General features: G+C 46.2%; 1 long non-coding RNA gene across 1 annotated transcript in view; it reads left to right on the top strand.

Annotated features, from left to right (window-relative positions):
* The window catches only part of LOC149124922 (uncharacterized), a 29,035-nt gene extending 7,053 nt beyond the window's left edge, over positions 1-21,982 (top strand). Inside the window, exons 2-4 of the long non-coding RNA XR_016211704.1 lie at positions 2,316-2,608; positions 7,752-7,922; positions 17,178-21,982. This is a non-coding gene — a long non-coding RNA (uncharacterized LOC149124922). The remainder of the gene's footprint in view (positions 1-2,315; positions 2,609-7,751; positions 7,923-17,177) is intronic.
* The last annotated feature ends 498 nt before the right edge of the window (positions 21,983-22,480 follow it).

Here is a 22,480-nt window from a genome sequence, read left to right on the forward strand (position 1 = left end):
CTTTACCCGCTCCCCCACAGCGCCGGCCCCTCCTGGGAGCCTTTCCCCGTGGGATCCAGCTGTCTGCTGCCATGCCTAGGAAAGCAGAGGGAGACGGCCCAAGGACTCAGGCCCCTGAACCCAGAGTGGAGCACCAGATACAGTCCCCGGCTTCTGCTTCGGCCCGGCCTGGCCCCGGCCTTAGTAGCCACCTGGGGGTTGAACCCCCAGAGGGACGATCCGTGAGAGAGAGCAAGACGCAAGAGTGCTCGCGATGCCCGGTGCTCTGCTTCTCTCCCCAAGCGGCTCCAACGGCCAGCGCCGGGCCAGGCAGAAGCCAGGAGGCTTGACCTCCATTCAGGGCGCCCAGGAGGCCGGGAGGCGTGGTCCCTGGGTCACAGGCTGGAGAGGCCGCCCCGCCAGCGGCCCTGGGGCGTCGGACGCTGGACGCGGCAGGCAGTGCGCAGGTGCGTCCGGTGGCGCCACGGTGGCCACCCGTGGGGAGTGCGCCTGCGCCCGGCGCTGTGCCCCGGAAGTGGCCCCTTGTGCCCCGGAAGTGGCCCCTTGTGGCCCGCGGCGCTCAGGTAGGAGTCCTCGCGGGTCCCGTCCGCTGCTGCCGGAGAGCCCGCGCGAGCCGTCGGGAGCAGGCCTGGACGCTGCCGGCGGAGCCTGCGGGAGACCCAGCGCCCCCGGGGTCAGGCCGGGCTCAGAGAGGCTGCGGCCCGAGGCTGCCGCGCCGTTTCCCGGGCACGGTTCTCTTCTTCGGCCCTTCGTGGAAGCAGCGGCCTTCGCGGGCCCCTGTGCCGCCAGCAGACCGGGCCCCCTTGGCAGTGAGTGATGCGGGGGCTGTTGGGGTTTCCCGCTGCGAGTCTTCGCTGCCGGCGTGCCTGTTGCTCTCAGGTCCCGAAGGCGCGGGTGGAGTCGTGGTCTTGCTGTGCGGACGGTCGGTCTGCAACTTTCCCCAGTGTGCGAGCAGCTCTGCCAGAGCAGAGGGGCCTCCGTCTCCTCCCGGAGCGGCTCCGCGTTCCCGTCTGTTTGCGTTTTGATGGCCCAGCCGCCCTGCTCGAGACCCCCGAGACTGCTGACGGGGAGGAATAAGAGCGAAAATGCTCGTCTGTTTCCTGGTCTAGGAGGACAGTTTCCGGTTAACTGGCATTTGGTGTGATGTTAGCGCTCTGTGGGTTTTCAGTGAGAGGCCATTGTCAAGCCGAGGTTTAGCTTCTGTTCCTGATTTGATGATTCCTTTTTATTTTGATATGGCCAAAGTGGTGGGAGTTTTTGTGAACTAGGTTTTCTGTGTCTATAGGGATACTTTGTGGGCTTTCCCCATGTTTATTCTGTTCTGTGATATATTGATTGTGTATGGTAGCCATCCTTGCATTCCTGGAGTTGCACCCAGCATGCTAAGCTTTGGTTGTGCTTCAGGAGCGCGTTTGGTAATATTTTGTTGAGGAATGTGACAGCGCAGTCATGACAGATACGTATGTGCCGTTTTCTTTATGATGCATTTGTTTTGGATGTTGGGAAAATGTTGGTCCGAAGGGATGAGATGGAAGATTTTTCCCCTTTGTCTCCTTTTTGGAAGGGTTTGCAAATCACGGGTTTTAACTATCCTTCCCACAGGAGTTCTGTGTTAATAGGCCAGGTGATGCATATAGTATCAAGTTTGATATAAACTCTAGTAGTTGGCCGTGATGTAGTATTTTATTTATAGCTATGTCTTCCCCCCCTTTTTTTTATATAAAGTTCTTATTTGTTGATTTGAAATTCAGAGTTATATGCAGAGAGAGAGAGAGAGAAAGAGAAAGTAAGTCTTCCATCTGCTGGTCCTCTGCAAATTGGCTCAATGATGGGGGCTGAGCAGATCCGGAGCCAGTATTCAGGAGCCAGGGGCCCGGTGGCAGGTTCTCAGAATGGGGCACCAGATAAAGTCCCTGGCTTCTGTTTCAGCCTGGCCCAGCCCTGGCCTTTGTAGCCACCTGGGAGGAGGGCGAACCACCAGATGGGCAATCACTGAGAGAGAGCAAGAGTGCTTGCGATGCCCCATGCACTGCTTCTCTCCCCAGGCGGCTTCAATGGCCAGCGCTGGGCCAGGCAGAAGCCAGGAGGCTTGACCTCCATTCAGGACTCCCAGGAGGGAAGGAGGCAGGGTCCAAGTACCTGGGCCATCAGCGGCTGCCTCCCTGGTTCCCAACCTGGAGTAGCGGGACTGGAATCGGCTCTTGGGCGCCCCACACTGGACGTAGCAGCATGCAGATGTGTCCCATGGTGCCATGGCAGCTGCCTGTGGGGAGTGAATTTGCGCCCTGCGCTGTGACCAGGAATTGTACCCGTAGGTACATCTCCTGCTCAGCCATCCTCAGATGGAAGTCTGCTCCTCATCTGTTCCTGCCCAAAAGCCTGTTCAAGTCTTGAGGAGCCGTCCTCGATGCTGTTGGTGGAGCCTGAGTGAGACCCAGTGCCTCTGGGGTCAGGCCTGAATCAGAGACACTGCAGCCCGGGACAGCCGCATCAGTTACCTTGCCCTTCTGGAAATGTGTAGGCGCGGGCCTCTTCTTGGGCAGCTTCCGGAAGTCTACCCCTCGGGCCTCGGCTCCTGTTCCAGAGGAGCAGAAACGCTTTTTGTTTGGTGAGTTGGGCGCGATGGCCTTCCCGTCGTCGCGGGGTAGGTGGGGCCTGGGGTGCAGATAGCAGGCAAGGGGTGTGCATGTGAGGGGTGGAGGGGAGAGGAGGAGGACAGAGGCGGCCAAGGGAGATTCGGGAGGAGAGAGGAAGGGGGGAGAAGGAAAAGGTGGCGTGAAGGTGGGGTGGCGTGGAAGGAAGGGGAAGGAAGGCGTGTGGGGCAGCGTCGAGGGAGGGCGAGTGTGACAGGAGTGCCGGTGGGCGGGTGGAGGCGGGGGTTGGGAGAGGAAGAACTTTTCCCACGGCCCGGGTTCCGTTTTGGGGGTTTCCTGGCCCTGGCTGGAATCAGTCTTGGCCGCGTCCGTGAGAAGCCTCTTAGACACACACTTGAGTGTCCTGCAGGTACCGCAGACTTCCTGTTCCATTCAAACCTGCTCCACACATTGCACTGATCTCTGTATTGGCGGCTCCATCTGACTTGCCTTCCAAGTTGGCAAGCTTGGCAGCACCCTCTTTACCAGCATCTGTCTCCTAGTAGTCACCGAATCTATGTCAGTGGTGGCTCAGGTCCTACACAAGCCCTCAGGCCGAGGCTGCCTGCTGCCAAGTCTCATTGCTCTCCGGATTCTTTCTTCCAGGCTTTTCTGCTTCAGGCCTGCATACCACCTGCATTTCCCTAGAAAGCACAGGGGACTGTCTGATCTTTTCTCATCTCCTCTTGCATACTTTCAAAAGCCCTAATCCCTTAGGGGGGCATTCCAAGGCCTTGTTCTCAGGTCTGTTCACAGCTTCCTTTTCCAAGCTGCACAGCCTCTGCTTCTGTCATGCCAGACTTGCCACTGCTCTGCAGATAGGCAGCCACTACTTGATGTTCCTCAGTGTTTTCAGCTTGAGAAAGTTGTAGCCATGTTTCAAAATATCCAACTCAAGGGTCTTCCTTCTCTGTGATACTTTTCTCTCATCCTCCCAGGCAGGGATACGTTTCCAGAACTTGCATAACACACTGCTTATCTTCGTAAAGCGCTTAACCCATTTTATCAGCATGTATTTGCTAAATACCTGTATCTCATAGAAGACTGTGAGCTTGTCCAGGGCAGGCCTTTTCTCTCTGCTTTCATTCCTGTAGTCCCTGGTACACAGTTGGTATTCAGCCTATGCAGAACTAACAATACACTCACTGGTGGGTCTTGGGACAGGAACTGATGGTTTATGAAGGGTCTGGTCTCAAGAACAAGGGCACGAGGGCCAAGGAAGGAGACAGCAACAGAATCAGCATTCTTGAAGCACTTTCACTTGTCAGGGTTCTTAGTGTACCATCGTCTCATTTCTAAATAACAGCACAAGGAGGGAAAGCAAGAGTTTTATTTAATTATACCACATTGTACTGTTTAATCCTCTTCAAAGCTCTGTGAGGAAGGCACTGCTGATCCCCTTTGAAATAGGAGGCTAAAGGAGGTGGGGACCTGCCCTAGGCCATATATCAAAAACAGTAAAGCCCCAGTTTAAAACCTGCTCTGCTGTGTCCCTCCTGGGGTTGGAACCCCAGGTTCCAGTAGTTCTAGAGGTGGCGTATCAGAGAGGTGTAGCTCATAAAAACCAGTGGTACTTTTCTTTTGGGCTTGTCTTTGTATGGAGCAGAACCACAGGGACTTGTCCTATGTTACTAAGGACCCTTCTTAATAACTCTGTGGCCTCATGCTGTGATTTGTTAATATAGGTCCTGTGTCCTGGTTCCCACCAGTGGTCATCTTTCTTTGAGCTATCGGAGGAGTCTGAGGTGGGCATCTTGCCACCCGGGGACTGGAACTGACTTTTGAGAGGGACCCTTAGGTATGAAAGGAGATTTGCTGGTAGGGTTAAGACCAGAGGGCTTGAGGGGTCCACAAGGTCCCTGGCGATTAGTCTTTGTTTCTTATTTCTTTATTTCAAAGGAAGAGAGAAATATTTCATCCCTTAGTTTCCTTCCCTAGTGCCCACAACAGCTGGAACTGTATCTGAAGCCAGGGCCTGGGAACTCAATCCAAGTCTCCTATGTGAGTGGCAGGGATGTAAGTACTTGAGCCTTCACCTGCTGCCTCCCAGGGTGGATTAGCAGGAAGCTGGAATCAGGACTTCAGCCAGGACTTGATCCTGGGCACTCTAACATGGGCTGTGGGGATTCCAGCAGTGGCTTAGCCACTATACCAGAAGCCATTCCTTGGTTGGTCTTCCGTTCCCTCCTTCACAGGGTGGCTGGCTGCTTGGGAGGGGCTTACATCACCACTGCTAACAGGGCCTGCTGCATAATTTTGTGAGCGCCTTGTTCCTAAGGCAGGGATAAAGTGCCACTAAAGGTACTAAGTCATAAAGCTCTTTCCTTTCTCCCGCATACCTCCTTGGCTCAGCCTCATGTTCTTTGGACTCGCTTATAAACCGAGGATTTTGAGTCACCACCAGCAGAGGTTTACACCCAGTGAAGGCCCTTCTGAGTACCAGCGCTGTGTGATGGCTCCTTTGTGACCCTGTAGGCTGCGCCCGTGAGGTTGGCCTTGGCTGCTGAGTATAATCCATTGGCTGTGACTGTATAAGATTACATTGTATTCCAACATAAGCGGTTGCTATTTTGTATGATAATTCGGCTATTTCACCATTAAAGCAATGCTGCAGGGAGCAACGTGGATTATCCATACCAGAGCATTCCTGGAACTGTTTTGATGACTTGTGTTAGTTCAGAATCACTAGGTCTTTGCTAGCATTCTGCAGTAGGCAGTGGGGTTGCAGGCCAGCTCGCTCCCTAGCACAAGGCTGACCGCGTTGAAATTTACACAGGTGTTGAACAGATCTCCGCACCTGCAGTGTGGAAAAGACTAGAGCAGTGCACTCTTGTGCCTGACTGCCCTTCTTTCTGCCTCTTTGCTTTGTACATTATTAAATGTGCTCTCAAACCTCTAGGGCTCACAGCTGAAAATAAAGTAGGTTGGAGGACAGTCACAGACAGCACTGTCCACTCACCAGGCCCAGGTTGTTTCTCCTTAAGCACTGTACCAGATGCCCTACTCCACCCATTAATAACTCTTGTCCTTTCCGAGTTGTTAGCTGTGTCATAAAATTTCTAGATTTCTGAGGGGTTTTGTAAATCTTAAAGTAGAAGATAAGAACTTTTGCTGCCAGTGTTTTGGCTTAGCTGGTAAAGCCGCCCCCAATGATACCAGCGTCCCATATGGACGCTGATTCAGATTCCCAGCTCCACTTCCAATCCAGCTCTCTGCTAATGCACTTGGGAGGGCAGCACAAGATAGCCCCAGTGCTTGGGCTCCTGCACCCACGTGGGAAAGTCAGAAGAGGCTCCTGGCCATTGTGGCCATCTGGGGAGTGAACTAGTGTATGGAAGACCTCTCTCTTTCTCTTTCTCTTTCTCTTTCTCTTTCTCTTTCTCTTTCTCTCCCTCTCTTTCTGTAACTGTGCCTTTAAAATAAATAAAATGTTTTTTTTTAAAAAAAAAAAAAAAACCTGTAACCATTCAAAGAAAAACTCAAGTGGAAAGAAGAAGAATCTTGCAGACCTACAGTACTTACTGACCTAAAATCTTGCCTGAAATTCTTGTTGAAGTTTGCTGATAAAGTGATCATCAGAAATGACACATACTGACTTGTGTGAAGTGAGCTAGTAGATATTCTTGGCCTGTGTAAAAGTCACGTCTGCTAGTTTTACAAGATGTAACTGCTACGCTCCTGAGCTACTCGAGAGCTGTTGGGTAGAGATGTTATTACTGGCAGAGTTGTCACACTGCACAGCCCCCGTGGGCATCGTTACGCCCTGTGACTGGCATTTCCAGGGCTAGTGCTGTGCACACTGGGGAGGCCTTACCCACAGGTGGTGTGGTGTCTGCACAATGTCTGCATGATGGTTCTCCCTTCATTTGGATGGCTGGTAGGGTTCTGTTAGTACACAGCCCCTCAACTTGTGACTTTTCAAAATTGCTCAAGCACGCGTTTTTGAGTCACCTCGGAGGGGAACAGTTGGGGCCCTGGGGGATTGATTGCCCACTGTTCTAGAGACTAGAACAGACCTACCCTTGCCTCCTGGAACTTTCTCTGAGTTAGAAACCTCTTAGAGTTATTATAAATCCTTGAAATGTTTTATTTCATGGTGTATCTTTAAGCAGAGGTATCTTACAATTAGTGCAGCAATCATAGACTTATTTTTATTATATTTTTATTAAGTAGGAGGGAGGAAAGCATTGTTGGTCAGCGCACATGGTGCTTAACGTGGAATCTGGAGGTGGAGATGGTGTTTTCTTACTTACAGAGTTTGTGATTTCCAACTCTCGCCAAGGGTAAACACTAGAATTAGGTCTAGGCTGTGGTTCTAGCTGGTATGCCTCTGTTTCAAATTTCATCTCGCTTCTGCTTGGCATCAAGATTTCCAGCTTTCCAAGGCTGGCCGCAAATTTAAATCAAGTGTCTAAACCAGTAGTTAGAGGAAAAGATCCCGCAGTGGTAACGGTACTGCTAAATGAATCATTTGTTGTATATCAGACTCCTCATCACCTAGTTGAAATATCTTTGTGTTTTCTTGTTTTCTGCAATAAAAGTCATTCAGACTTACCGAAACTATACATTTGCATTCCTTCCACATGTGAGACAGTCTTTTTCTAAATCATTGGGCTTCTAAATTCCTGTGGGTAGGGGCTAGTGTTGTGCAGTGGGTCAAGCCACCACCCGTAATGCCAGCATCCCATACTTGTTTTCTTTCTGTAATCCAGTCGTTGAAAAACAAAACCACTCCCAATGCATGAGTCCTATAAAAGCAGTTTCACTTTATTTGAACACTCTAGGGAGACAATCAGAGGAGTATGTACTGTACCTAAAGAGAAAAACTGTCAAATTTTAAATCGAATGGTGGAATAAATTCCATGGCAAAAGTGAAGCAAACAGCTGACCTGCGGCCCCACCGCACTGGAGCCTGGCCTCGCTGTCTACTTGGTACAGACAGCAGGAGCTCCGGAGAAGCCTGGAGCCACATCCCGTGTGCAAGCCTGTGTGGGCTTGGTCTTTGTTTTCTGATTGGTTGGTGCCTGAAGGGAATCCAATCAGAATTGACGCATGCTGTCGAATACCGAGTTTATAAAAAGGGTGCTCAGTGTTGCTGTTTCCCTTTTCTCTTCTTAGCATCCAGCGTCGTGGAGTTCTTTGTTGGAACATGTGCTGAGCACTGGCGCCAAACCTTCGAACAAGGAGGTGAGCAGCCAAGAGCAACACCTGCAGGAAGGGCTGGGCTGCTGGTGTCGGAGGAGTGGCAGTAGGTTCCACAGGACCCTCAGGTTTGTCCCTCCTCGCCTGGTGAGTCTTCTTGAAATGTTTGTGCGTATCATATGCCGGCCCTGGCCACAGGCAGGGGACACTCGGGCCTTCAGGAGCCAGGGGAAAGGAAGGATAAATTGTGTATTATATTGTATGTTATAAATTGAATGCTGTATATTCAATTTGTATTATATATTATAAATTTCATGTCACATGTTCTAAATAGGCTTTACATTGTATATCGTAAAATGTGTATGTGCTCGGAGGTATCACATACGGTTCCAGAAGGAATGGGCCTACCTGGCTGAATTGTCATGCCAGGATGGGTGAACCAGCAGGTGAGTCATCTTCTGTCGGGTGGGCACTTACGATGCCCAGCGACTGCGTTAATTTCCAGGTTTCTTGTGTTATTTTCTGGATTTATAGTTCTGCTTGGTGGATAGGAGCTGAGAAAACGGATCTAGTCATCCAGAAAGGAAGTTCCTGCTCACAGGCTTTGACTCCTGTTTTTCCTAATTTGCTAAGCTAGTTTATCTCAGTTTACATGGAAGGTTCTGCAACACAGCAGTGATAGCATTGACTGGGAAACCCCCCAAAATGGTTGTATATCGATGTCATTGCCCCACTGAATTCTAATTCTGCCTCTGTGATATCCAGTGTTGCCCTAATTTTATGAAAAAGTTCTTTAGCAAGATATTGTTAGATTGTCTTAACGAATGCAGCTATATGGGGAGACATACGATGTAAACTTCACATATCCCAGTCATATTATTACATTAGCTAGGACTGTGGGGACTCTGTTTATCATCAGAGGCAAGTAGATCAGAGGATGGCACCGAAAGTTTGAGAAGGAAGCATTATTCCCTAAGTATATTTGTTGCAGGTATAAAACTATAAGGTTCTAAATAACTCAATACTGGTTCTTTTTATTTCTAAGTTAGATTTTGAAATATTGAAATCACTTGGATTATGATATTTTTAGGTCAGAGAGGAGAGGGGTATTGTTTCTGCACAGTATCCACAATGGTTGCCATGCCATTGGTTGTGAAACTTTGGTTGACGAAATGAAATCCCTGTTAGTCCGTGTGTTTAAACAACACAGAATTTCAGAATCCCTAGGTATTGTGTTTTGTGGTTTGGTTCTTATAGTATGTGGAGAATCGAGTCTTCCTTCCTGCTGGTTAGCATTCACTAGTGTTGACATCCAAGGATCATTCCTTGATTTTCATTTTAGGAGATGCTGAGCAGGGACTAATCGGTAACAACCCCTTGAGGCGAGTCATCATGGATGTTCCAGTTTCCTCATTATCCACTCTTGGTGTTCCTCTTAGTCCTGATTATTCAAATCCAGATGTTGAAATGACCCCATGTTCAGTCTAAGTGTTTGTTCTCACTGGTCTTCTCATCCTAGACAGCCTCATCTCTGTACCGTGTTTCAGGAGGGTCTTGGCTTTTTCTCCCATCATTAGCTAGACCTGTTTATGTTGCCCATGGTTTTCTCATTTTGGCTATTTTCAAACTTGATTCCTTGTTTCCATAATTCTTTTCCCTCACACACAACAAACCAGGAAAAATCTGTTCTCTTGTTTTCTCATGCTCCCAGTCCACACATGTTCTCTGATAACGTTCACCAGGCATCTCAAAGGCTGGCTGGTCCCCACACCCTTCTGGAAGCCACATGAATACGTGATTCTTTGGCTTTTCGCTTTTGTGTCTCAATTCCGTCACCTTTTCCACACCTCTGCTCCTGTGACCACCATAAAACTTTATCATCTCCCATAAGCCTAGCCTCTCCCTAGGCTAGCAACTACTAGTGTACTACTAACAGGAAGTTAAAATTTAGAAACTTTCTGGGGAAATTCCAAAATTAAAGTGGTTTACGCCAAACGTCTTAAGATGCTTTCCCTGTGTTTGACTAGAATCGTATCTATGGGGGGGGGGGAGACTAGATGGAGTCTTCACCTCACACAATGCCTTTGTTTTGTTTGTGAGTTATGTACACCTCAGTAATTATGAATGGGAAAACTAAAACTGACTTGCAGTTCAATGTTGCAAATATTTGGGAGTTCTGTAGTGAGAGAACAGGCATGGAGTCCAGGAAATCCTTCAATGAATTGGTATATCTGTGGTTTTCAGAGTGCTACTTTAAAGACATTTAAATTATGTTAACATTTTCTTGCAGTGTCACTGGTCGCCTACTGATGAAGCAGGCCCTGCATTTTCCATTCCATAGTTTAATTGGGCTAATTCACAACCTGCCTATAATAGTAGCTATGTTAAATGCACAGAGGAATGTGCACACATTGGTGGGAGAATAGCACATAGTAATTTAGGATTCTCGTTTCACTTTTCACTTTCCTGGTTTCCTTCAGATACATTTCCTTTCATGTTGTATTTCTGAGTTTTCAGTTTGAGGGAGGTGGGGTGGGGCGACAATGCATTATGTTACTTGGATATTGTCTTAAATATTCTCTTGATGGAATTCCCGAATCTTTATTTTCAAGATATAAATCTCCTGAAATTTAGTTTAGTCAAGTTGTGAATGTTCTTTTTAAGGATTTATGTATTTGAAAGTCAGACTTCCACAGAGATAGAAGGAGAGGCAGAGAGAGAGAGAGGTCTTCCACCTGCTGGTTCACTCCCCAGTTGGCTGCAAGGGCCGGAACTGTGCCAGTGTGAAGCCAGGAGCCAGGAACCTCTTCTGGGTCTCCCACGTGGGTTCAGGGGCCCAAGGACTTGGGCCGTCTTTCACTGCTTTCCCAGGCCATAGCAGAGAGCTGGATTGGAAGTGGAGCAGCCCGGACTTGAACTGGTGCCCGTGTAGGATGCCAGCACTGCATTTGGTGGCCTCACCCGCTATGCCACAGTGCCAGCCCCAATCATGAATGTTTTAGCATCATTTCTGTCCCATGAAGCCTACCAAAACCCCACAATATTAACCTAAGTTCCTTAACTTTTATGATGCATTTTAAGTATAGGAACCTATTTTTGAATGCTTTATTTTTTCCAGCATTTTCACAGTGTAACTGAGAAACAAAAATTCTATCTATTCAAGGCACGTTCTCTGTGTTTCGATGTGAGTCTGATCTGCATATTGCATTTTCACACAGACCGTTCGACTCTCCTGGTACTTACAGTACACTATGAAAGGATTAGTACAATGAGGCCACTTAACAAATTTATCACTTTTACCGTGTTTTGTAACTTTTTCAAATTTTATTTCTTTATGTATTTTCCCAGACAACTTTTATTTAAGGTATACATACTTTATGCATTCAATAATTGCAGCTTTAGCAGCTGTATTTATTGGTAGCAGTAATTCTTCTACCGTACCTGCCCTCTCATTGACACTCCTATGCTTTTTTTTTTTTTTTGACAGGCAGAGTGGACAGTGACAGTGACAGAGAGAGAGAGAGAGAGAGAGAGAGAGAGAGAGAAAGGTCTTCCTTTTGCCGTTGGTTCACCCTCCAATGGCCGCCGTGGCTGGCGTGCTGCGCTGATCCAATGGCAGGAGCCAGGTACTTCTCCTGGTCTCCCGTGGGGTACAGGGCCCAAGCACTTGGGCCATCCTCCACTGCACTCCCTGGCCACAGCAGAGAGCTGGACTGGAAGAGGGGCAACCGGGACTAGAACCGGTGCCCATATGGGATGCCGGGCGTCGCAGGTGGAGGATTAACCTAGTGAGCCACGGTGCCGACCCCTGTACATTTCTTTTGAAAGGCAGGAAACAGAGAAAAGGGGAGAGAGGGATAAAGAGAGTAAGGCAGAGACAGACAGGGTGAGCGAGAGGATGAGGGATATCTCATCTCATGCATTATTTCCCTCCTCAGATGTCCTCAGTGGCAGGGCTCTGCCCCAGGTCTCCCACTTTGGCACTGGGGCCAATGTCCTTGGGTCATCTTCTAGTGCTTTCCCAGGCACGTTAGCAGGGAGGGGAATGGTAAGTGGAGCACTTGGGACCTGGTCTGGTGCTTATACGCGATGCTGGCAGTGCCGGTGGAGGCTCAGGCTTTTTTTTTACACCCCAGCTCCAGCCCCATCACCATATGTTTGTATCGTTTGACTGCCCTCTCTTCAGTTTCATGCTCCCAGTTCATCACAGACACCATCCTGCTCTCTGACTGTGTTAGTTGGACTTTGTATATTCCACATGGAAGTGTGATCGTGTAGTAGTGCTCATTTCTGTGTGTCTTGTTTCCCTCATGGTCATGTCCTATAGTTCCATACTTTTGGATCCATCTGTGACAAGTAGTAATATTTCCTTTCTTTTTAAGGTTTGGCGAGGATGCCACTGTGTGTGTATCCCATTTTTCCTTATGGGTCCATCAGCAAACATTTGGATTATTTCCATATCGTGCAATTGTGAATGATGCTGAAGTGATGTGGGGGTGCAGACAGTTCATTGAGATGGTGATTTTCTTTTGGATTCATGGTCAATAAAGGTTGTTCCTTTTTAAATTGTATTTGAGGAACTTCCATATTGTTTTTCATAATGGACGGTACAGTGTACCTTCCCTCCAATAATGTGTGTTCGTTTTCTCTATGTTGTGCCCAATACTTGTTATCTTTTAGCTTTTTAACAGTAGCCATTTAACAGATAGGAGATAATAACCATTGTCATCTTGATTTGCATTTTGCTGATGTTAGCAATGTTCAGAACTTTTTCACATACCCACTGGGTACATTGTATGTCTTTGCTGGAAAACATTGATTCAGTCCTTTGTCCCTTTTTAATTGTATTCTTTGCTTCTTAGTGGTGCACATTCCTTGTATTACTCCCTTGATCGCACATCTGGTTTGCTAACATTCTCTCCTATTCATTGGTTTGCCTTTTCATTTCATTGATCCTTGCTTTACTAGTTTGTTGTAGTTTCATTTCCTTTTATTTGCTCATGTGCTTAATTGTTAACACATGAGCAACCACTCTTGAGGCTAATGTCAAGGATTTTTCTATTTTATAAGTTGTAAGGGTTCAGATCTTCTGTGTGGACTCTCAGTTCATTTTGAGTTGATTTTAATATGTGGTGTGACAGTGCCGTGCCACAGTTTCAGTTTTGTACATGTGGATAGCTAGGTTGCTTCTGCCTCAGATGTGGGCCCTTACGTCCAGTGACTGCATGTTTGGCAGCCCTGGTGGGCCAGGGTTCCCAGTGTCTTCCGTTGGATCCGTTTAACCAGATGCTGTGGCTGGAGTTGAGCAGGAGCTTGGCAGAAGCTGGCAGAAGCCAGGTTGGCCCTTACTGCTGGCTCGTGGTCTGAGTCCCGTGCCGCCGTCCTAGCTTCAGTGCTCTGATGTTCTGTTCTATCTGTGGTACTAGGTCCCCAGGTGACACTGGGCCTCATTGCACACTGGGGTTGTTAAGTGTACACTCAGCAGACCCGGGTACCCATATCTCAGGCAGAACCAAACTGAGTATCCACATACAGATATCTGAAGCTGTATTATGATGTGGCCCTTATGCCAGAGAAGACAGTGGGCTGGTTGAAGTTAGGGAGGTTGTGGGAGGCACACATGGGGGCATGTGTGGTGATTGGGGAGTAGGAGACCATGCAGTGATGGGGTCAAGACAGGGGACTGTGGCCTCCTCCTCTGGAAGCCAGGGCTATATGAGGCTATGTCAGAGTTTTTTGAAGGATGGATGTTTGGCCTAGTGGGAAAGACAATGCTCAGGATACCAGTGGCAGCAATGATGGTTTAAGTAGTGGGATTCTTGCTACCACCTTGGAGACCATCTCCCAGCTCAGCCTGGGTCAGATCAGCCCTTGTGGGCATTTGGGTAATGAACTGCTAGACGGGTGGGTATCTTTCTCTCTTTGTCTCTCCCCCTCTCCCCTTTATTGTTTCTCTGTGTTTTGCTTTTGAAACCAGTTGCGATATTAAAACGAGGTGGAAAAAAGGGTTTACGGATGATGCTGTATCCTAGTGGCAGTAGATCATTGAGTCATTTCCTAAAGTCACACAGTGGGCTGTGTGTAGCTCACAGTAATCTCTGTTAGATCTTTTATTAGCAAACCAAGTACACGAGCTCAAGGCTCTAAGCGTAAAATAATGTCCAAAGAGAAATGTAGATTTGATCAGTACAAATTTTATATAAGTATTGAAATGTCACACTAGCCCATACATATGTACAACTCTTGTGGATAAAATGTAAGTAAAAATACCAACATGTTACTTGGTGTATAAGGTTAAGGGGTTTTAAATGATTAATGTCACAACTAATATTATGGTATTTGAAAAAGGTTAATCAATACAAAAACATAGCCTGTAAATGACTGAATGGTTCTTTCTTGACGTGCTCAGTCAAAAGGCTATTATGCTGCATTTTAAGTTGGTGATGCATATTTATTTTAGATTGTTTCCTTTAATTAAGAAAATGGTAGTATGTTTTCACGTGTATGTGAAATTGAATAGCATCAGAGCAATACAATGAATACGAGATAAGCTTTTTTTCATAATTGAGATTTTATTGGATTTTGAGAATCCCTACAGAGACATTGCAGTTTGTATACTATTCTTAACAAACCAAAAATTTAGAAAGTAAGGGCTTGTCATTCTCTTTAAATCTTTTATTATTTTTGAAATAGTGTATATTTTTTTTAACTTGCCTCCTAAGAGCTTTATATTTCACTCATAAAGAGTTCAGCTAGTAAGGAAGAATATAGGCAAGGGCCATAAAAATTATCAAACAAACGAAGTCCCATCTTTAGGATCAGTTGTATACTCGAATTGATCACTTTAACTAGTAAGATGGCATTAAGTGTCAAAGGGATCACATAAATAAGACCAAGTGTCTGCTAATAGTAATAGAATTAAAAAGGAGAGAATGATCCAACATGGGAAGCAGGCCACACAGCAGACTCATAGAATGACAAATACCCTGAACAGCACTCTAGCTCAGAGTCAGCCGTTAAGGCATTCGGATCTGGCTAAAAAGCCCATGAGAGCATTCCAGGCATGGAAAGCTGAGACACTGTGGCAAAAAGTCACCCACATGAAAGATCTCTGGGAGTAAGATCCCAGGGGAAAGGAAGGGCTGTCAGAGAGGTCAGTACCTATCTCTGAAGGAAGGAGAGAACTTGCACTTTGATTATGGCCTTGTCTAAATCATGTTGGAGTTTGTGGACTCAAGAGGCTTCCATAGCCTTGGCAGCTCATGACCAAGAGCCTAGGGTGCTCACTGATGTCAAATATAAGAGTGTCAGTTGTTACATCAACAACAGGTGTCGCTGTGCACGTGCTCCCCATGTAGGACCTGTGTCCTTAAAGTGTTGTACTATGAGAATTAATGGTAAAACTAGTCCTCAAACAGTACTTTCAACTTTGTGTGTCTGTGTGGGTGCAGTCTGTTGAAATCTTTACTTTGTATAGAGTTGATCTTCTGTATGTAAAGATAATTAAAAATGAATCTCAATGAAGAATGGGATGGAAGAGGGAGTAGGAGTTGGGATGGTTTGTGGGTGGGAGGGAGGGTATGGGGGGAAGAATGACTATAATCCAAAAGGTGTGCTTACGAGATTTATATTTATTAAATCAGAGGTTTGTATAAAAATGTCAGCTACGCTCATACACAGTAAATTTTAAAACGATCATGAATTATTAAAATTATAGTAGCATATCATTCTTTTCTCTCTCTCTTTTTTTTTTTTTTTTTTTTTTTTTTTGACAGGCAGAGTGGATAGAGAGGAGAGAGAAAGGTCTTTCTTTTTGCTCTTGGTTCACCCTCCAGTGGCCGCCACGGCCGTCACGCTGTGGCCGGTGCATCACGCTGATCCTGATCCGAAGCCAGGAGCCAGGTGCTTCTCCTGGTCTCCCATGCGGGTGCAGGGCCCAAGCACCCGGGCCATCCTCCACTGCACTCCTGGGCCATAGCAGAGAGCTGGCCTGGAAGAGGGGCAACCGGGACAGAATCCGGCGCCTGGACCGGGACTAGAACCCATGGTGTGCTGGCGCCTCAGGTGGAGGATTAGCCTATTGAGCCACGGCACCGGCCAGCATATCATTCTTAAGAATTTGTTTGACAAAGATATAAAAGAAAGTGTGACAAAACTGTATTTGCAGCAATACTGATACACACAGGCATTATTTTCTTTTTTGTATGTTTTGTTGTTTTCTCATTTTTTAAAAGAAAATTTTAGCTCCCATATATAAAGGAGAACATCTAATATTTGTCTTTCTGTGTCTGGATAATTTCACTGAGCATGAAGTCCTTCAGTTGCAACGATTTTGATAGAAATAACAGCATTTTAATTTTTTTATGGTTCTGTAATATTCAGTTCTACATATATGCATCCAGTTTTGCCAGCACCACTTACTGAATAGATTGTACTTTTTTCCAATGTATAGTCTGGGCACTTTCATGAAAAATCAGTTGGCTCTCCCTGTGTGGATTAATTAATTAATTAATTTTCCATGATCATGCTGCTTTGATTGCTATAGCTTTGTAGTAAGCTTTGAAGTGTGGTATTCTGACGTGTCCAAGTTGATTTTTTTATTTTGCTAAGGATCATTTTGGCTGTTATTGATATTTTGTGATTTCTTATGGAATTTAGGATTATTTTCTCATTCTGTAAAAAAAATGTCATTGGTGTTTGATAGGAATTTCATTTAACTTGTAGGTTGCTTTATAGGTATTTTAATTATACTAATTCTTGCAATCCATGAGCAAGTTCTATTTTTTTCCATTTTGGGAGTCCTTGATGATTTATTTCTTCAATGTTTTAGAATTTTCATTGTAGATATCTTTTTACTTATTTGGGTACATTTATTCCTAAATGTTTTATTTTTGTCCCTATTATGTATGGGATTAATGTTTAAATTTCATTTTTGGCAAGTTGGTTATTAGAATATAAAGAAGCTACTGTATTTTGTATGTTGATTATGTAACCTGTGACTTTACTGAATTGGTTTTTCATCTTGAAGCATTTTTTGGTGGAGTGTTTAGATTTTTCCATGCACAACATCATGTATTCTACAATGTTGTTGAATTCAGTTATTGTTAATAGTTGTGTTGAGGAATATTTCATGTTATGAATATAAGAGCATGTCATAGAGGCTTAAAAGTTTACCTGTGGAAAATTTCTCTGTTGTTTGCCATGGGGGAATTAGAGTAGTACCTGGCAGACTTGTGGACTGACATTGCTGATGAAGTGCATGGGTTCACCCATTGGTTTATCACTGCTTTCTGTGCCCCCCCCCCCGACTCCCAGTGAGACAGTGAGGCTTCTTACAAGGTTGTGTGCTGAGTGTTGCTGTCCGCAGCATATAAGTAACATGATCTCATGGGATCATTTCAGACATTTGTACCTGCACCTGGGTGATGCAGAGTCTTGTGTGCTGTGAGATGGTGAGTCTGGATGCACCAGATGACTGCCGGCTGCCCCTCACATGCTGCCAGGCACCACCCAGGACATGTAAGAAAGTAGTTGCCTCCTCTGCAGCTGTCTCAGATGGTGAAGTGCCGTATCTCAGACACCAAGGAAGTCCACATAGAGGTACACACCTTGCTGTGGATGGAGACACAAAGCCTGCTCAAAGACTGGACAGGGACGCATTGAGAAGGGCAACCTTGCCGTGTTCCTGACAGGAAGTAGTCTATAAATCACCGGGCAACAGAGTTGGCAGCTGGCAGCTCTCACGGAACTACATCAAGATCCTGTCCGACTTGTCTGGAAAGCACAAACAGATGGCGTCATGTTTGCACAGAGGGTGACCATAAACTGTCCCTTTTTCTACTGCAGTGGGTGTCCAGAGCATGTTAAACACCACACTACAGAAGGAGCCTCTATATTTCCGTGTATGGTGTACAATTAAGAAAAAAAGAGAGCTACTGAGGCTGTTAGGCATTCTTCAGCGACTATGTGCAGCCCCCACTCCTGAATGGCAAAGCTGCCCGTAGGACAGTCCCATACAAGGTACCTTGGACCCAGTGGAATTATTTATTCATTTGCTTAAGCGTTATTCATTGTTTCATTGAAAGACAAGAAGACAAATTTCCCATTGGCTGGATCACTCCACTTGAGTGGCAAGGGCCCAAATATCTGAGCCATCCTCTGTTGTTTCCCAGGGTATACATAAGCAGGAACCTGGATTTGAATGCACGACCAGGTGTTGATCCTCTGTAATTACTCTGTAATGGGATGCTGGCACCAAAGATGATGTCTTTAATTGCCATGCCAAATACAATGTATTGATGCGTTTATATTCTAATTTATTAGAATGGCAGTGTGAGATAGAGAAAAATGTTTCCATCTGTTGGCCTCAACCCCAGAGCCTGCAAACATTATGGAAGGGCTAGGCCAAAGTCGGAAGCCAAGAGCTCCATCCACTTCTCTCACGGGGGTGGAGGAGACCTAAGTATCTGACCCAATGCCTGCTACCCATCAGAGTGTACATTAGCAGGAAACTGGACTGCAAGAAGATTGTACGGAAATCCAGGCACTCTGATATGGGGCGTTGATAACCCAAATGGCATCTTAACAACTGTGTCTCAGTTCCTTGGCTATTGTTATATTGTAATGATTTTTTATTTGGAAAAAAAAAAAAACATTATGGAGGGAGAGATATCGGGATATTGTCCAATCCACTACCTCGCTCTCCAAATGGCTGCGTCAGCTACAGATTAGCCAAGGTGAAGCCAGGAGCAGGAACTCCATCTTCTTCTCCTACATGGGTTGCAGAGGCCTGAGATCTTCAGACAGGATCCACTGTCTTTCCTTGCACCTTAGGAGGAAGCTGGAGTCGAAGCATAGCAGCTGGGGCATGACCCAGCACTACAATATGAAATGGAAGCTTTGTTAGCTGACGCCTTACCTGCAGTTCCACAACGTCAGCATTCCCGTCGTTATTTGTAAGAGCGGTCCCACCACAGGACCAAGCAAAATTTCTGGCCCTGTTGGTGTCCACTTCAGAAGTTCATCAAGCTATGCAAACGCTGCGCATCCTGGGAAATAGCAAGGTGGACACGTAGAGTGTTCACAGCCAGAGTTTCCTTCAACATCTCCCTGCAGTCCAGTGCTATGTAATCGAATGTGGTGCTCTCTGACTTGCTCTGATCCATTGTGTACATGATGGGACCTATTCTGAGCATCAACAACAAAGCCAGTGGCTTTGCAGGCTGCACTGCTGCCTACTGGCTCACTTCAGGCAAGTCTCATGAGTTTCTCCAGACCCTCTGGACACCACGGATGCCTTCTAGACAGAAGACCACCAGAGATTCAACAATGGTAGGCTTCTTCTGCACACGAAGGTAAGCTGTCATCACCAGGCAACTTTATGGATGGCAACCACCGTGTAGCAGGGTCACATTATAGAGCCTTGTGGATCATTGGGCACTAACTCCTACGGCATTGTGATCTTTCCCAGTAGAGTGCATCTGCCCAGCAATATTCATTGACAGACTATGGAGAGGACATGCCCTTGGGTCGACTGCCATGGCCATCATTAAGACAGGACCCAACCTCTTCCCATGAGTCCTTGTGTTGCTTCTGCCCACTGCTCAGCTGTCATTTCTGTTCCTTGGTATGGACAGCCTAACACTTCTGTTCTTCACCTAGATCAAGCCCAAGTCTTTTGTACTGATGTGGCATGCTTGCCTAGAGCCTGGACATTTACCACACACCTCCCTATATTGTCAGCACCCTAAAATAGCCACTCAGGCAAGACAAGTGGGGAATTGGCATAGCTGTCCCTGACGTAGTAGAAGTATTGTCTGAAATACGCTGAGTCATCTATTAACCCACTCATCAAGCACCTTCTCAAAGCTGGAGGATAGGATTGGAGGCATCCTGCAGATTACCACGACCTCAAGAAGGTCATGCCTCACTTTGAATTCGCCTTACTTGACATTACCAGGCTGCCCCTGAGAATTTTGCCATTATTGGTGTGGCAAGCATTTTATTGTGTCCGGTGGAGATTTGGGGCCATTTACTTTTTAACTTGAAGGCCAACACTGCACCTTTCTGAGACTTCTGTGGGCTGCCTCTGGTCCCCCAGGGCTCGTGGTCTGTGTTAACAGGCTCTGGCTGGCCTTCAGTTGTCATCTAGCATCCACCTGTGACACTATGTTGAGGACGTTGTTTCAACTGATAATCAAGAGGAGGAGGAAAAATGGGCCTCAAACATCAGCATCTGACGCCTTGTCCCAGTCAGTGTGGACCCTAGTCCCATAGGAGGTGAGAGCTTGCAACCTCAAATTTTTGGTGTACGTTTTGAAAAAGGAATTCAGAAAAATTCCTCAGCAAATCCCCATATAACTCCTTCTCCTCAGTGACTCGGTTTCAACCAAGGAAGCCCAGCACATTTTCACTTTGTGATAACACCAACATCCTCACCTCTAGTGAACCCTAAGACCCACCTATCTCACCAGTCACCCACAAGCATGCACCTTGGCGGATAGTTTGTGGTTCTGAGGCTCACATGGGTAAAGGACTTGAACTTAGCTGTGAGCTTTTAGTGACACTACTGTTTGACTCACAGAGAGTTTGGACTACCTCACTCAGCATCATGAGCTGTGTCCTGGCCTCCAGCCACTGGGAATCTCAAGTTAGATGGAAGTGGGCAGAACGTGTGATCATCCTACTGGTCCTTGAGCAGCCCACCCTCACTCAAGGCCATCTTGAAATTCACATGTCCACCAATTCTTGGGACATCACCAATTGCTAGTGGCCTTTGTGTGGCCTCAAACTGGATAGTCCATACCCTTACATTGGAGTACCCCCTTTGGTGGGACACTGTTGATATCTGTGCTACGGGCCTAACCTCACTGACCAACTCTCAGCTATTTTGATTGCCAAAATTCTACTGCCTTTTAATGTAGCAAAACCGCACTATGTATTATCTGCATCCTTGCTTTCATAGTGGAGTCTCCCTGGCTTATGTTATTTGGGACATCATAGGCCTGTCGACTTGGATTTCAGCTTGTAGCTTTCCTATTGTATCCACGTCAGTTGTGGAAGTTCCCAAGGAATACCTGCTGTGTAGACAAAACTGTCATTCCTCTTTGTTGCACGGTTGCACTTGGAGTGGTGATTATTCACATGCTACCTGGCAAGTGGATTTTATTGACCTGCTGTAGCAAATGGCACGTGCTTCCTGTTATGTAAGCCAACACCAGACTTCTCCTTGCTTCTTTCTTCGTGGCTGAAAATGTCATCAGAGTCTAAGTACGTCATCCCTGGTGCATTACACATGGGACCAAAAGTATCTGAAATACTTAGTTCCTGTCCATTTGGTGTATACACAGCGATGGAGTTTCTAGTTCACGTGAAGGTTATTTTTTTTTTAATTTTGAAGTTAACAATAATTGTACCTACTTAAGGGCTGCTGTATGATATTTTGGTACATGTCTGTAATGTGTCCTGATTAAAAATGGGGTGATCAGTATTTCCCTTTGTTTGTCAGTACTTATGATTGAAGTCTTGGGATTTCTTCTGTATGTTCATACAACACATACTCCATTATTGTGAGCTATCCTCTCCATTATTCTGTGTAACATTAGGAAGTTATTTCTTTGATCTTACTCTGACTTGGTACCCATCATCCAAACTCCTTGCATTTTCCCTCCAACCTCTTACATCCTTTATTAATTAGTATATATTCAGATTGGTGTATTTTAAAGATTTATTTATTTTTATTTGAAAGGCAGAGCTGCAGAGAGAGGGAGAGACAGAGAGATGTTTTCCTTCTGCTCCTTCACTACCCAAATGGCTGCAACAGCTGCAGCAGAGCAAATTCAAAGCCAGGAGCCAGGAGCTTTTTGTGGGTCTCCCAAAGTGGATGTAGGGGCCCAAGCACTAGGGCCACCTTCCATTGCTTTCTCAACCCATAACCAGAGAGCTGGTTCAGAAGAGGAGCAGCAGGGGTAAGAACCGGTGCCCACATGGGATTCTGGCACCACAGGCAGAGCCTTAACCTACCGTGCCACAGCACTGGCCCCCGATTGTTTTTAGCTTGTGTTTGTGAGGGAGTGGGTACAGTATTTGTCTTTCTGTGTCTGGATTGTTTTCACTTACTTCCAGTTCCATACTTCTTGCTTCAAGTGACAGGACTTCATTCTTTTCAAATGGCTGGATAGTATTCCATTTTGCATATATACAACAAACTCCTGACCACTTCGTCTGATGAACTCTCCGCTCATTTTGTTTGCCAAGATACTATTCCCTTTTAGTGAGACAGAAATGCAGTCTACTTTATCTGCATCCTTGCCCTCCTAGTGGGGACTGTGGTATGAGAATGAGTTTCTGCTCCCGAGCATATCTGATTTGGGGACATCTTATGCCTGTCAATTTGGAGTTCTGATTGTGGTTTTCCTATTCCATCCAACCCAGTTGGAAAAGTCCCCCAGGAATGTCTGCTTTGCAGACAAAACTTAAATCATTCCTTTTTCTCCCACGGTGGCATTTGGAGAAGTGGTTACTCTCACATGCCGTTTGGCAGGTGGGTTTTATTGGTCTGCTGTTTCAAGAGGCAAGTGATTATCGTTGTTGATGGGCACACCAGATGCTCCTTGCTTTTTCCTTCATGGCTGAAAATGTGCTTCAAACATGGGACTGTAGATGTATGAACTGCTCCCTGGTGCTTCAGACACGGAGCTGTAGAT

The sequence above is a fragment of the Oryctolagus cuniculus genome, chromosome 8 (genome assembly GCF_051225735.1).
Source record: "Oryctolagus cuniculus isolate XC-2025 breed Fujian yellow rabbit chromosome 8, ASM5122573v1, whole genome shotgun sequence".
Taxonomy (NCBI): Eukaryota; Metazoa; Chordata; class Mammalia; order Lagomorpha; family Leporidae; genus Oryctolagus; species Oryctolagus cuniculus.